Source organism: Hibiscus syriacus, unplaced genomic scaffold (assembly GCF_006381635.1).
Source record: "Hibiscus syriacus cultivar Baekdansim isolate YM2019G1 unplaced genomic scaffold, ASM638163v2 tig00110393_pilon, whole genome shotgun sequence".
Classification (NCBI taxonomy): domain Eukaryota; kingdom Viridiplantae; phylum Streptophyta; class Magnoliopsida; order Malvales; family Malvaceae; genus Hibiscus; species Hibiscus syriacus.
In genome coordinates, this window is record NW_024062721.1 from 615,979 (window position 1) to 629,406 (window position 13,428).

Below are 13,428 nucleotides of genomic sequence, written 5' to 3' on the forward strand. Positions count from 1 at the left end.
ATGGGAAAAGCCTTTGTTACCTTTGTTTTCTGCTGCTGATGAACCCCCTCTGTTTTCTAATGCTTTTGAATGGAGGGATAGCCCTTTATCATATTGCGTGATTTCCTCAGCGACTTAACAGCGTCTTTCATCTCCGGTGACGAACCAAGGCACTCCGATGACTTCAAATTTGGCTGGAACCCGAACCAAGCAAGGTGAACATCTTGATTATCCTATATTGAAATGATTGTTGCTTGTTTTTTTGGTTGTATACTGCTCTTTCTTTCTTTTTTTCACTGCTTTCTATTGTTAAAAACTGTGTTGCTAATAAAAAATACTGCTCTGAAATCTCATCTGTTTGTATTGCTATCAAAAGGATAAATTACATAAATCTCTTTTACACACACTGTTTGATCTTTGAATCTGGGGAGAAGAAATATTCTACTCCCTATTTTCTAATTCCCCCTTTGTTGTGTAAAAAAATAGTAAAAAAATGGTCTCTGTTTTCCCCCCCTTTCCCTATGCTCTTCTCTTTCTCTATGTAATCCTCCCTTTTGTTTATGAGTGGTTATTTCATTAAAACTGACCATCCACGTAAAAAAAACCCGCCCCTTTTAGTTTCTATCACCTCGAAGAAAATATCCAAATGGTCTCCACGTTTTTTCCTGGTTTTTAACCCCCCAAAACTGTTTTCATTTGCAAGTGATATATGGGCCCCGGACAAATCAAGCATCTACAATAGTGAAATAAGGTAAATGATGAATTTGGTGAGTGATATGTATATGTATATATATATATATATATATATATATATATATATATATATATATATATATATATGATATATATATATGCATATGTATAAGTATATGATGTTCAATTATATATGTTTATGCCTCACTAAGTCAATGACTTAGCGTGTGATTGTTTCACACGTAGGTTCGAGGAGATTGTAGAGCGATAAGGAGCAAGACAGGTCAGTTCTCCTTGCTACAGATCAGATCAGAAGAGAAATGCATACGATGATGTATTTGATATATTGAATGTGGTTGGCACGTACTAAGTGAATTATATTGAATATGCTCTGATAAGCTTTGTAAAACCAAATGTTTTAATTAATGCAAGTTATTCAGTTTTATTTAAATGAGAAATTGAAATTCTTTAGTTATTTTGTGAAAAGAAACATTTTGAAAAGTCAATGTGACACCACTTTAGGTGTTGATATTAGGCCTTCGGTATGGAGACCAATCCTTCAGTATGGAGACCAACGGTCTCGAGATCGAGCATCTAGTATCGATACTATAACCCTCAATATCAATACTAAAGGATTGGTGTCAACACTTGAAAAGCGTCAAATTTGCCAAATAAAAATAATTCCTAATTCTCAAATAAATAAAGTAATATAGAGAAGTATGGTAGATCCACATGGACTAAGAAAGTTTGATAATGTTATTCCTTGGATTGAATCAACTGCAAGAAAATAAAAAAGGGGATTTAAAATTAATGAAAATAAATGAATAAAATAAATAAATATTGAATAAATAATAATAATGAGAAAAATAAATAAAACAGAATAATTCAATAAAGATTATATAACTTAGCCTTAATCTCGATCGATCATCAAAATAAAATTTTTCCTTCGTGATGTATGTAGTTTACAGTCAATAATGCCCAACCCCTGCAGCTAAATCTTCCCTCTTGTTAATCGAAATTTCCAAGTCTATCTCTGAAATTCGATCTTTGTTGGTCTAGCAATATCTATCGCCGTTATAATCAAAAAAACTTAAAATTCTGGAAAAGTCTGACTCGAGTTATAGCGTCTCACCGAGAATTGAATTCGATCTTGATTCCCCTTAAAGGACCGCAACTAAGTTTGTTCACAGGAAGCCGAATTACGACCAACCGATTCAACTTCCAAACTTAAAGCAAAATAGTCTTCAAATCAACGTGCACTTTTGAGTTGAAGATGTAATAACTTTTAAGAGAATGGTCGATTGACACTCCCAATTTTCAGAGAATCAAGAATACAATCTGAAATATGAAGATCAAGATTCAATTCTCATGAATGTATTTAATTTCGCAAAACCCTTTGGATAAGTAGAAGTTTAGCCAAGCATTGACTAGATTATGCTTAGCATGGTGAAAAGAAAATAATGAAATAAAATAAATAAATAAATATAGAGAAGAAAGAAAGGTAGAACTTCAAAAAAGAACCATGGAAAATAAATTTCAATCTAACTTTCAATTGTTGAACCTAAGGGGTATTTATAACTAGAGAATTCTAAGAAAATAAAATAACTCATTCCTAAAATAATCAAAATAAAAATCCTGATAAGAGTTCTAATAAAATAACTAATTTTTAAATAAAAATAATAATAAAATAATCAAACTAAAAATCCTAAATTAAAAATGTTTATCACAAAATATAAATATTTAAGTCTTCTAATTGAATTCTTCTTCATCTTCTAGATAACCTTGTCTCATGTAAATTCCAAATTAAATATTCAAGGAATTTCTGCTTGTTTTCTATAAGATACTGAATGGACCGTCGAAATCTACTAGTTTTTAGGCTAATTAATACAATGAAGTTCATGTCCAAAATAAACTTAAAATAAAGATAAATTAGTAATATCCAAGAGATAAATGAGAAGTATAATAATAATAATAATACAACAATAACAAAACCCTATTCTCATATACAATGGGATAAGGGGGATGTAGGGTAGTAGGTTGCCCCTAACGCCAGGTTGAGAGCAGCTTCCATGGAAGATCTCCGGCAGTCAGCAAATTAAAAATATAGATAAAATGTAAAGCATGTATAAATAAAATAAATACATAGTTGAACAGTCTTCATATGCAGTCATCACATGCGCGTCTGTAATGGGAAGTAATCCCTACATAAAAATCTCTGCATGTAGACAGAAACGTAAGACCCATCTAAATTTAAAAGAGGAAACATGAAGAGAATGATACACAATAGTCAACGATAGCCAGCTACGAGAATGAATAAAGCCAAATGGGTTAAAACCTAAACTAAGGCAACCATACTCTGCTACCCTAGTTCTAAGCCTTCATAAATTCCAATGACAGAAATGTATAAAAAGTAGAAGTCATGAAAATTACTACAAAGGCATTAAAAGAAGACATAGATGATACACCTTATGGATGTGACATGCACTACTCGGCTACCCTGGTCTTAAGTCTCCATACTTTCCTATCAGAGGGCATGTCTTCGATAAGGGTTAAATCCATCAAATCAGATCTTAAACAGTTTTCCCACTACCGCCTTGGTCGTCCTCTCCTTCTGGCACCGTTGACTGTAATCGACTCTGCCCTCCTAACCGCATCTGACAGTTGTCACCTAAGGATATGCCCAAACCACCGTAGTCTTCCCTCCCTCAATTTTTCGGATACAGGCACCACCCCAAGGACATCCTAATAGCAGAGTTTGGTGTCATGTCCCACAAATTCCTACCACATACCCATCGAAGCATTCTCATTTTTACAGCCTTCATTCTTCTTACGTGATCCTTCTTGATTGCCCAACATTTTGATCCATACAGCAGCGTTGGTCTTATTGCCATTCTATAAAATTTTCCCTTAAGTTTTAGAGGCACCTTATTGTCACACAAAACTCCAGTAGCAACCCTCCACTTTAGCTATCCCGCCTTTATACGGTGTGTAACGTCATCATCCACACCCCCATCTTTATGTATAATAGACCCTAGGTACTTGAAACAATCCTTTGAGGGGAGAACGTGTCCTTCTATGCATACTTCTACATCTTCATCATTTTGGTTCCCACTGAAGTTTGAACATAAATACTTTGTCTTTTCAATATTGATCCTTAGACCTTTTTATTCCAAAGAAGTCTTTCAGGTAGCCAGTCTACTATACAGCTCAGTTTTTGTTTTAGCAACTAGGACAATGTCGTCAGCGAAAAGCATACACCATGGTACACCATCTGGTGTCGCACAATAGATGTCGTCCATAATCAAAGCAAAGATGTAAGGGCTAAGAGTTGACCCTGGTGGAGTCTGATTTCCACCGGGAATGCCTCGGTGTCGCCAACTGTAGTCCTAACGTATGTAGTAGATCTACAGAACATATCACGAATCGCCCGGATATAAACAGTTGGGATCCGTCTCGATTCCAAGGTATTACAAATCATATCGCGGGGAACGCTATCATACGCCTTCTCGATGTCAATGAACGCCATGTGAAGATCTCTATAATTTTCCCTATATTTCTCCATAAGCCGTCGAAGTAGATGAATCGCCTCCGTAGTAAACCTGCCTGGCATAAAGCCAAATTGGTTTTCCGTAACCATAGTAACATGTCTCAACCTAGCTTCTATCACCCTTTCCATAGCTTCATGGTATGGCTGAGTAGTTTAATACCTCTGTAGTTGCCACAACGTTGGGGATCTCTTTTATTCTTATAGATTGGTATCACCGTAGACTCTCTCCACTCCTCTGGCATCTTGGAAGTCTCTAAAATAATATTAAAGATGTTGGTCAACCACTTAACTCCCTCTTCTCCTAGGGCCAACCACACAGTGATAGGAATTTGCTCTGGACTGACAACTTTGTCCCTTCCCATCTTTCTGTGAGACATTTTGACTTCCTCAAACCCAATCCTACTTGTAGGGCAGTCATTGGCCGTAGTATGATGGTTGTATGACCCATCAACGGTATTATCTCTACAGAGAGAGACACCTTCATTAAATAAGCCAAAGAAGTAACTACCCCAAACCCTCTTAATATCATGATCTTTCACTAAAAGAACACCATTATTGTCCTTAATAAACCTAATACTACCGAGATCATTTTTCCTATTCTCCCTGGATTTTGCAAGCCTGAAGATGTTGTTTTGTTATTCCTTGGTGTTTAATCTCTTGTACATTTCCTCGTATGCCTTATCCTTTGCTTTAGCCACCGTTTTCTTGGCTTTCTGCTTTGCCTCCTTGTATATTTGTTTAGCTCTCGACATTTCTTCGTCGTCATTGCATTGTAGAAATTCCTTGAAGCAAGTTTGCTTTGTCTTCACCTTAGTTTGGACTTCGTCATTCCACCACCACGATTGTTTATGTTCCTTGGCCTTCCCTGTCGACAACCCAAGGGTGTTTTTGCCCACCACTCTGATGGAATTTGCCATATTTTTCCATAACATATCTGTATTATTTGATTTTGTAGTTCTAAAACCTGTATTAGACAAAACCTTACTCCTAAAGTCATCAGTTGTAGCTCTATGTAAGTTTTTCTAAAGGATCCTAGGTTTACCAAGTTTAGCCCTCCTATGAGTGCTCCGCCCGTGGCGTACGCAGAACACCAAAACCAACAATCTGTGTTGTGATGCACATATCTCTTCAGGGAACACCTTACAGTCAATGCAAGCCCATCGATCCCGATTTCAAACCAGGATGTATTCGATTTGGGTACAAAGTCCCCCGCTATGAAACGTAATTAAGTTCACATCTCTCTTGTTAAAGAAGGAGTTAGTGACCACCAAATCATATACAGTAGTAAATTCAAGCAACGTACACCCCTCCTCGTTCCTACTACCAAAATTAAAACCCCCATGAACATTGTCATACCCGTCGGTTGCACTACCTATATGGCCATTGAAGTCTCCCCCTATGAAAACTCTTTAGTCCTCTGGAATACTCCTAAGTACATCATCTAACTGATCCCAGAAACAACGTTTCTCCCCCTCCCCTAGGCCAACGTATGGGGCGTACACTGAAAGGACATTTACCACTTCCGCTTCTATAATAACCTTAATCATCATGATCCTACCCCGATATCTACAAACTTCAACTACATTTACCTTGAGCCTAGAGGATACCAAGATACCCACCCCATTTCTAGCGTTATCTACACCTGAATACCATAACTTGTACCCATTACACTCTCTGGCGCGAGCCCCTTTCTACCTAGTCTCCTAAATACATGTAAAATCTATTTTCCTATTATTAAGTACGTCGGTCAGCTCCTTCAGCCTAGCATTTAATGTGCCTACATTCAACGAGCAAACTCCAAGTCTAGTCTCCTTAACACCACTCTGTCGAGCCCTCCCCCTATACGCCCTATGGGATCTAAAAGAAGGACATGACCTCAAGTAATCATCTATAGCCGAAGCTATGAGGAACTATGAAAAAGGAATCCAAAGAAAACAGAAGATGCACTAATAAAATGCTAGACAATTGAGTGGTACTAAGAAGCCTAGTTGGTTACTTAATAGGATTTTAAGACAAAATTAACACTATCTTACTTAACTTTAGGCTAACAACTAGAAACTATAATTTAAATTGTTCAATAAATATCCGAGCTAAGCAAAAAAGATTAAAACTGTACAACGAAATATAACAGCAATGAAATCACTTCAAAAGTTGAACAAATGTAAAATTAGAAGTAGCCCAACTCTTGAAACAAAATAACTAGTAAAAGAATATAAAAAACAAAGGCATCCCCCTAAATTTCTTATCTTAACCACATAAATTATCCAAACCCATAAATAATAACTGATTATATGTGCAAGAATCGATAAGAAAAAAAAATAAAAACCCAAAAATGAAATCTATGAAAGATTAATAAAAATGCAAGATCTATATAAACAAAGGGGAAACATAAAACAATAAAGAAAAGTGTGAATGGGGAGCAAAGGATCTAACCCACGACACTCGATCCTCCTGAGCCAAACGTCATGGGTAATTCACTTGAGAGTTTTTTTCTTCAATGGAAATTTAGAGATCTGATCGGTAAGGGATGAAAAAGAGGAAGATATAGAAATCAAGAGTGGAGAGACCTGATCAAGTACTGATGAGATCCAGAAGTAGAGGAGAATAAGAAAGAGATGATCCAGAAGTGATGAGATCCACTACAGATCTATAATAATAATATGTAATATTAAACTCTCATCAATACTCCCAGCTAAAATTGCCCACATTCCATCTCAATACATCAAGTATCGATATTGTTCATCCAGTATCAATACCCAAACCCAAAAATATCTTATTTAGGCTTGGGAAACACTCAAAAGTCATCTCAATGGTCTTAGTTTGGTTCCTAATCATGGGCTAAAGCTTTAGGGGTTACTTGGGGTTATAAAGTGGCATAAAAATACCTTATTTGCGCGTATAAAATATTATTTAATCATGAAATCAAGTTTAAACTCTAAAATGCTCAACTACTCAAATCTTAGCAATTCATCATATTTATGAAAGCCTTAACACTCCAAAGGATTAGAAATACACTACCTTAATGTTTGAATCTCGAAATGAAGCTCATTTATCTAGAAATTACTCTCCACCAAGACTTGGATGACAAAACCCCACTTTTCTTGCAACTAAAGAACCCTAAGGTTTTCAAACATTTAAATGATGTTGTTGGGTGTTTAGGAATGAAAATGAAGCTTAAAATAAGTACAAAATTGTATAAAAAGACCTGCCTTAAGCTATGGCACTAGGAGGAGAAATGAGAAGAAAGGAAGAATATGGAGATGAAAGAGATAAAAAGTCTTCATCTTTTAAAAATGGGATAATTACACTTTTGGTTATCCCACATCTTTCCTCTAATCAAAAATATCTTTTTTATGGTTAAATGAGCCCAATTCCAACTCAATTAAGCCTAATAACATAAATTATAAAATTCACGGGGTCTACAAACCTCTTGAGTAAACCTGAAGCTACTAGCCTAAAATTTGGCGTGTTACAATGGATGAGTTAAAGCTCGGTGAAATCACCAATATGGGATAGGGAAACTTGGAAGTAATACTAAAAGTGGCTCGCATGTCAATTGGAAAGGCATGGAAGTGAAGAAGTCTAGTGACCCGTGTATTCCCCTTGGACCGCTATTATCAGATTGGTTATGCACTTTCGATAAGGGAGGTGAAAGTAATGCAACGGTCATGGAACATGTGGGTCTGCTATTTCACACATTGGGTCTGAAACTACGGTGATACTTTCCAGCAACATCGATGTGGTTATGAATGATAATGCCAACCTAGTTAGCCTTGTAAAATCGGTTGATATAAGGACTCAAGATGGTTCGACCACCTCATCAAACCAGTAAGGATTTTGTTTCTATGACTTGCTTTTATTTTAATGATCAATTTTCTTTTTTGGAATTGCCAAGGGGTTGCTAACCCTATGTTTCACGATATTTCCGTGATTTCTGCAAACATCATAAACACAAAATAGTAGCTTTATTTGAACCAAGGATAAGTGGAGATAATGCTAATAGAGTTATTTCAGGACTGGGTTTCACCAATCTTTTTAATAGAGGCCAATGGGTTTAGTGGTGGTATTTGGGTTATGTGATTGGAGTCTATTGAAGTTGATATTCTGACAATTTCCCCTCAATTTATTCACAGTTGTGCTCGGGAAGAAGGGTCGTCTCGTTAGGTAAAAATCATCTCTTTTGTCTCTTATTACTTCTTCTTCACCCTTTATCTTCCTCCTCTAGTAGCTAAGAAAGATGGTAACTTGATAGTCCATCATCTCTATTTGGAATTTCTAAAGGTAAAAATCATATCACACTCATCTTAAGCTTTAATTCAATCTCTAAATCCCTTCTTTTTACCATAGAAAACAAGAGTGGGTTTTAATGGGGTTAGAAAACCATGGCAAACCAGACCGTTTTTGGGAGATTTCAGCCCCTAGAAACGTTTTAATTCCCCTCTAAGCTTCTCAACAACTCTAGTAACATATATGTTTGATTTTTGTCTAGTGAGAGAAATAGGAAAGACATCTCAAGCTAAGGGAAAAGAGAAGCTTACCTTAGGTTGAACCTTGAGCACTTCCTACAACTTATGAATCAAACGTAACTATACCATATGCAGGTCAATTAAATACGTTTAGTAGGTTGAATGAGTTAAGTGACATTTTCATGGTAGAAATCAAAAATTAGTGTTTTCCAGTATGTTTATAACCCCTTTAATTAGGGGTGTTCAAAAATACCCAACCGGTTGACCCGACGACCCAATCTAAAAAATCGGGTATTTTTCTTAGAAAATACTCGATCGGGCCGGGTACCCAACCCGATATTTTTTGGGCCGGGCATTGGTCACAAAAATTTCATTTTTTAGGTACTCGGTTACCCGAATACCATGTTATAATTTTTTATATAGTATAATATTACATATTCATTTATTAATAATTTTATATATTAAATTAAACTAATAAAAATTAAAAAACCACCCACCCAATAATTGTATGTTTAATAATTAATATAATCTTTTTTTTTAATAATATAAGTTCTATTTTTAACAAAATTAATAATCGGGTACCCGATTACCTGAATTACGGGTACCCGCAAAATCCGGGTACACGATAATATTCGGGTCGGGATACGGGCCGAAAAATCTAGTACTCGAAGACCTGGGTACCTGAAAATTGGGTACCTAGATTTGAACACCCCTACCTTTAATCATACATAAGACTTTAAAAACAATTGAGACCCTTAGTAGGGCTTTTTAGAATGGAAATGTTGTATTTTTCGTGCCCAAATAGGGTATTTTTTAGCGAGGGTATAGGTAATGGAAGAACAATACCGATAATGTTCTTAAAACAAAGAGTAAATTCAATAGAGAGTATCAATACCCATTCATGGAGTATCGATAATGCAGGGTCGGTCTCGATACACATGGGTGGTATCGATACCGAGATCACTTAGCAATTACAGTAAGTAATTTTGGTACTGATACCTAAGGTGGTATCGATAGCAGTACTAATACCTCCATATGGGTATCGATACTCAATCAATTATCAAAACATCGAAGCTAAAAATGGTAGCAATACCCAGGGGACGATATCGATACTCAAGGGTCAGTACCGATACTAAAGGCTTAGTATCAGTACCCACAAATAGTTTTGGGTAGAGAGCCCAAGAAATTAAGGAGTAGGTTTTAGGGGTCCCATTATACAAGAATGCCACACAATAAAACTAGAAGTGAGAACATTAATTTAAATATTTTGAAAATGACAATAAATAATGTAGTTATTTTTTTGTTTAGATGGCGACACCGAATAATCGATACAAAGTTGTCGGGTGCAACCAAAGTAGATATCCGGATGAGGATCGATATCGTCGGTAGATATGCGGTAAATATTAATAATTTTTACATTAACATTGAAATTTGTAATATTAAATTTTTAATTATACTAACATATTACTTTTGATAGTTTAATTGGTTGTCGTATTGTGCGTTGGAGATCCAACGGTGTCTACCATAATTTTTCTTTGAATGAGCGGAGACATGGTGTGTCGTAACACCATTTCTCCATTTTGCAATTGTTGAGATCTATGTCGCCGATAGAATTTTGCGATAATTTAGGTTTCACCAACAGATGGAAATGTCCATATATAATATGGACGATTTCCATAAAATAGATGTGTGCGAGAAGCATACGTGAGATTGGCAGAGGAAGCATGTTATATACATACAACAATGGCCTGAGAGATATTTACATTTGCCTAATCGTTTCGAGGTTCAAATAGAAGATTTTGATTTCATAATTTCTCTATATTTCTCCAAAATTATAAAGCAAATGGGAAATAATACTTGACAACATTGAAGGATCAGTCCGAATACGAGGAAATGAAGGCAAAATATGCAAAAAATCATCATATTCATCAACATCTTTATCTTATGCTTCCGCCGATTATTTTCCATCTCAAACAAGTTATGGTGGATATGTTCTATATCAAGCATCAATAGAGAGTCAAGCGGTGTGGGTAGGAAGTTCTTGGGATCAAGTGCCACATTCACAATGATTTTCGGCACAAGAAACGGGAGCAAGTGGTGCATGGGATGATCTTCTTCAACACGATCAATCTCGTGGTGATTTCGCAGTGCAATTTGAGTTGATGACGTCAATGATGACACCAAATACATTGAATACTCCATCGTTTTCACCTGAAGGTGGAAATCAAAGTGGTGGATTAATGTTTAGTACATTGGAATCGGAAGAAGACGAAAATAATGAAGGTGGACGACTATGACGAAATCGACGAGCACCACATCATTACTATTCTACCACTCCTCGACATCGGCAAGAATTGCGCAAATATAAGTAATATTTTATTTACTTTAGTTAAATTACTTATGTTATAATTTATTTTTATTATCATATGTAAATAATTACTCAAGATCGGTAAAAAATTGAATGAACTATGTACTCGACATTTAATTGTATAAAAAATTGCTATCAATAATATATATGCGTTCATCCTTAAAATATTGCTAAAATTTGTCATTAATTTTACTTTTAATTAAACTAACTTTGAAAAATATGTAAACAAATATGCTAACAGTCAATTTTTAATTAAACTAACTTTGAAAAATATATATCATTATCTCGTTAACAATTTAACTTTGAAAAGCAAAGAATATAAATACTGTAGATTCTCTAATTTCAATGGAAATTATTTCAATTTATCTGAGTTGATGTGAAATATAAATGATAAGCAAAGGACGTGAATAGTGTAAATTCCCTGGTTCTCTAAAATATTTCAGTTTATCTGAGTTGATGTGAAATGTCAATGACAAGCAAAGGACGTGAATAGTATAGAGTCCCTGATTCTCTAAAATATTTCAGTTTATCTGAGTTGATGTGAAATGTAAGTGACAAGCAAAGGACGTGAATAGTGTAGATTCTTTGATTTCAATGGAAATTATTTCAGATTATCTGAGTTGATGTGAAATATCAATGACAAGCAAATGATGTGAATAGTATGGATTCCCTGATTCTCTAAAATATTTCAGTTTATCTGAGTTGATGTGAAATGTCAATGACAAGCAAATGACGTAAATAGTGTAGATTCTCTGATCCACTAAAATATTTCAGTTTATTTGAGTTAATGTGAAGTGTCAATGATAAGCAAAGGACGTCAATAGTGTAGATTGTCTACAAGGCATGGATTTAAAATAATGTAGCTCATCTTCAATCTCTTACACAACATACTCATTTCATCTAGCGAAATACATTTCAAATAATGAGCAACAAATTCTTCATAGTTGTCAATTACAATGGCAAAATTCTACACACTGATGTTGGTGTTGTGTTTAAGTCATATAGGCCCATCAATATGATGTTCCTTCTTCTAGATGTATCTCATCGCCAAATGAAGCAAAAGATTGAGAGAAAAGTTGGAGCTTTTGTTTCATGTTTAAGTTATCGACACATGATCTCCTCAAATCCAATCACATATGGAATAGTCCAGCTTGATGATGATAACGATGTCGCTATTATGATTGGACTTCATCCATTATTAAATAATAATATGGTCGAGATTTATATCGAAACCACAATTGTAACATATATTTTGATCTCAGTTGTACCAGCACCACGAACAGAAAAAACATGACCCTCTGAACCACATGCAAGTACTGTTGATGATAACCTTATTGGACAGTTCGGTGAAAGCCTTGCTGAATTTAGCAAGGATGATGAAGATATTATTACATTGCTGGAAGATAACGCCTCCATTAGTTGATGATTCTGATGTTTTTGAAGATGCTTTATAGGGAAAATGTTTGAATGTTGAGCCTGATGTATGAGAGGTAATTATTTCACGATGTCAATGATTACATAATGCTCCAAATGTTTGGGCACAAACACACCCTCAACCTGAAATGCCTTGCCATGATTTACCTCGGTATCATCATCCAGTTGCAATGCATGACATTAACTACAATGCTATGTGGAATCCTGAAATCTATGATATGCCAGAGTTATGTGTTGTCTACTGGGGTTCTTCAGACTGACGATCATCTGAGTTGGCGATTGGGTCTCAATTTGAAACAAAAAAAAGGCACAACTAGAAATCAAAGAGTATTGCATTAAAGCTCATCTTCAATTCTATGTTGCAGAGTCTGATCAAAATACATATGTCATAAGGTGTATACACCATGATGTTGACTGTAAGTGGAGGATACGAGTACCATACCTACAACAGAAGATGTTGTGTGAAGTCACAAGTTTCAATGCACAGCACGCATGTACAATGAGCTCATTGACACAAGACCACAAACATTTAGATTCAGATGTCATATGATCGTATGCCAAGCTATTGGTGGAAAAAATCCAAGAGTATCTGTTTCTGTGTTAGTGGTATCCATTCGGAATTCTTTGGTTATATTCCAACTTATTAAAAGGCATGGATGGTTAAAAAGAAAACAATAACCTTGTTGTATGGTGATTAGGATCAGTCATATAGTGAGCTATCACGTCTACTACAAGCAATGAAATTTTTCATCCCTGGAACCATTATTAGATACTATACTCTTCCTGCAGTTACACTTCAGGGAGACGTTATCCCTGGAAAGAGAATTTTTGGTGGCTTGTTCTGGGCATTTAATTCAGCTATTGAAGAGTTTCAATTTTACAAACAAATGATTAAAGTTGATGGGATTTTTCTGTATGGGCTCTACAGACACGTCTTAATG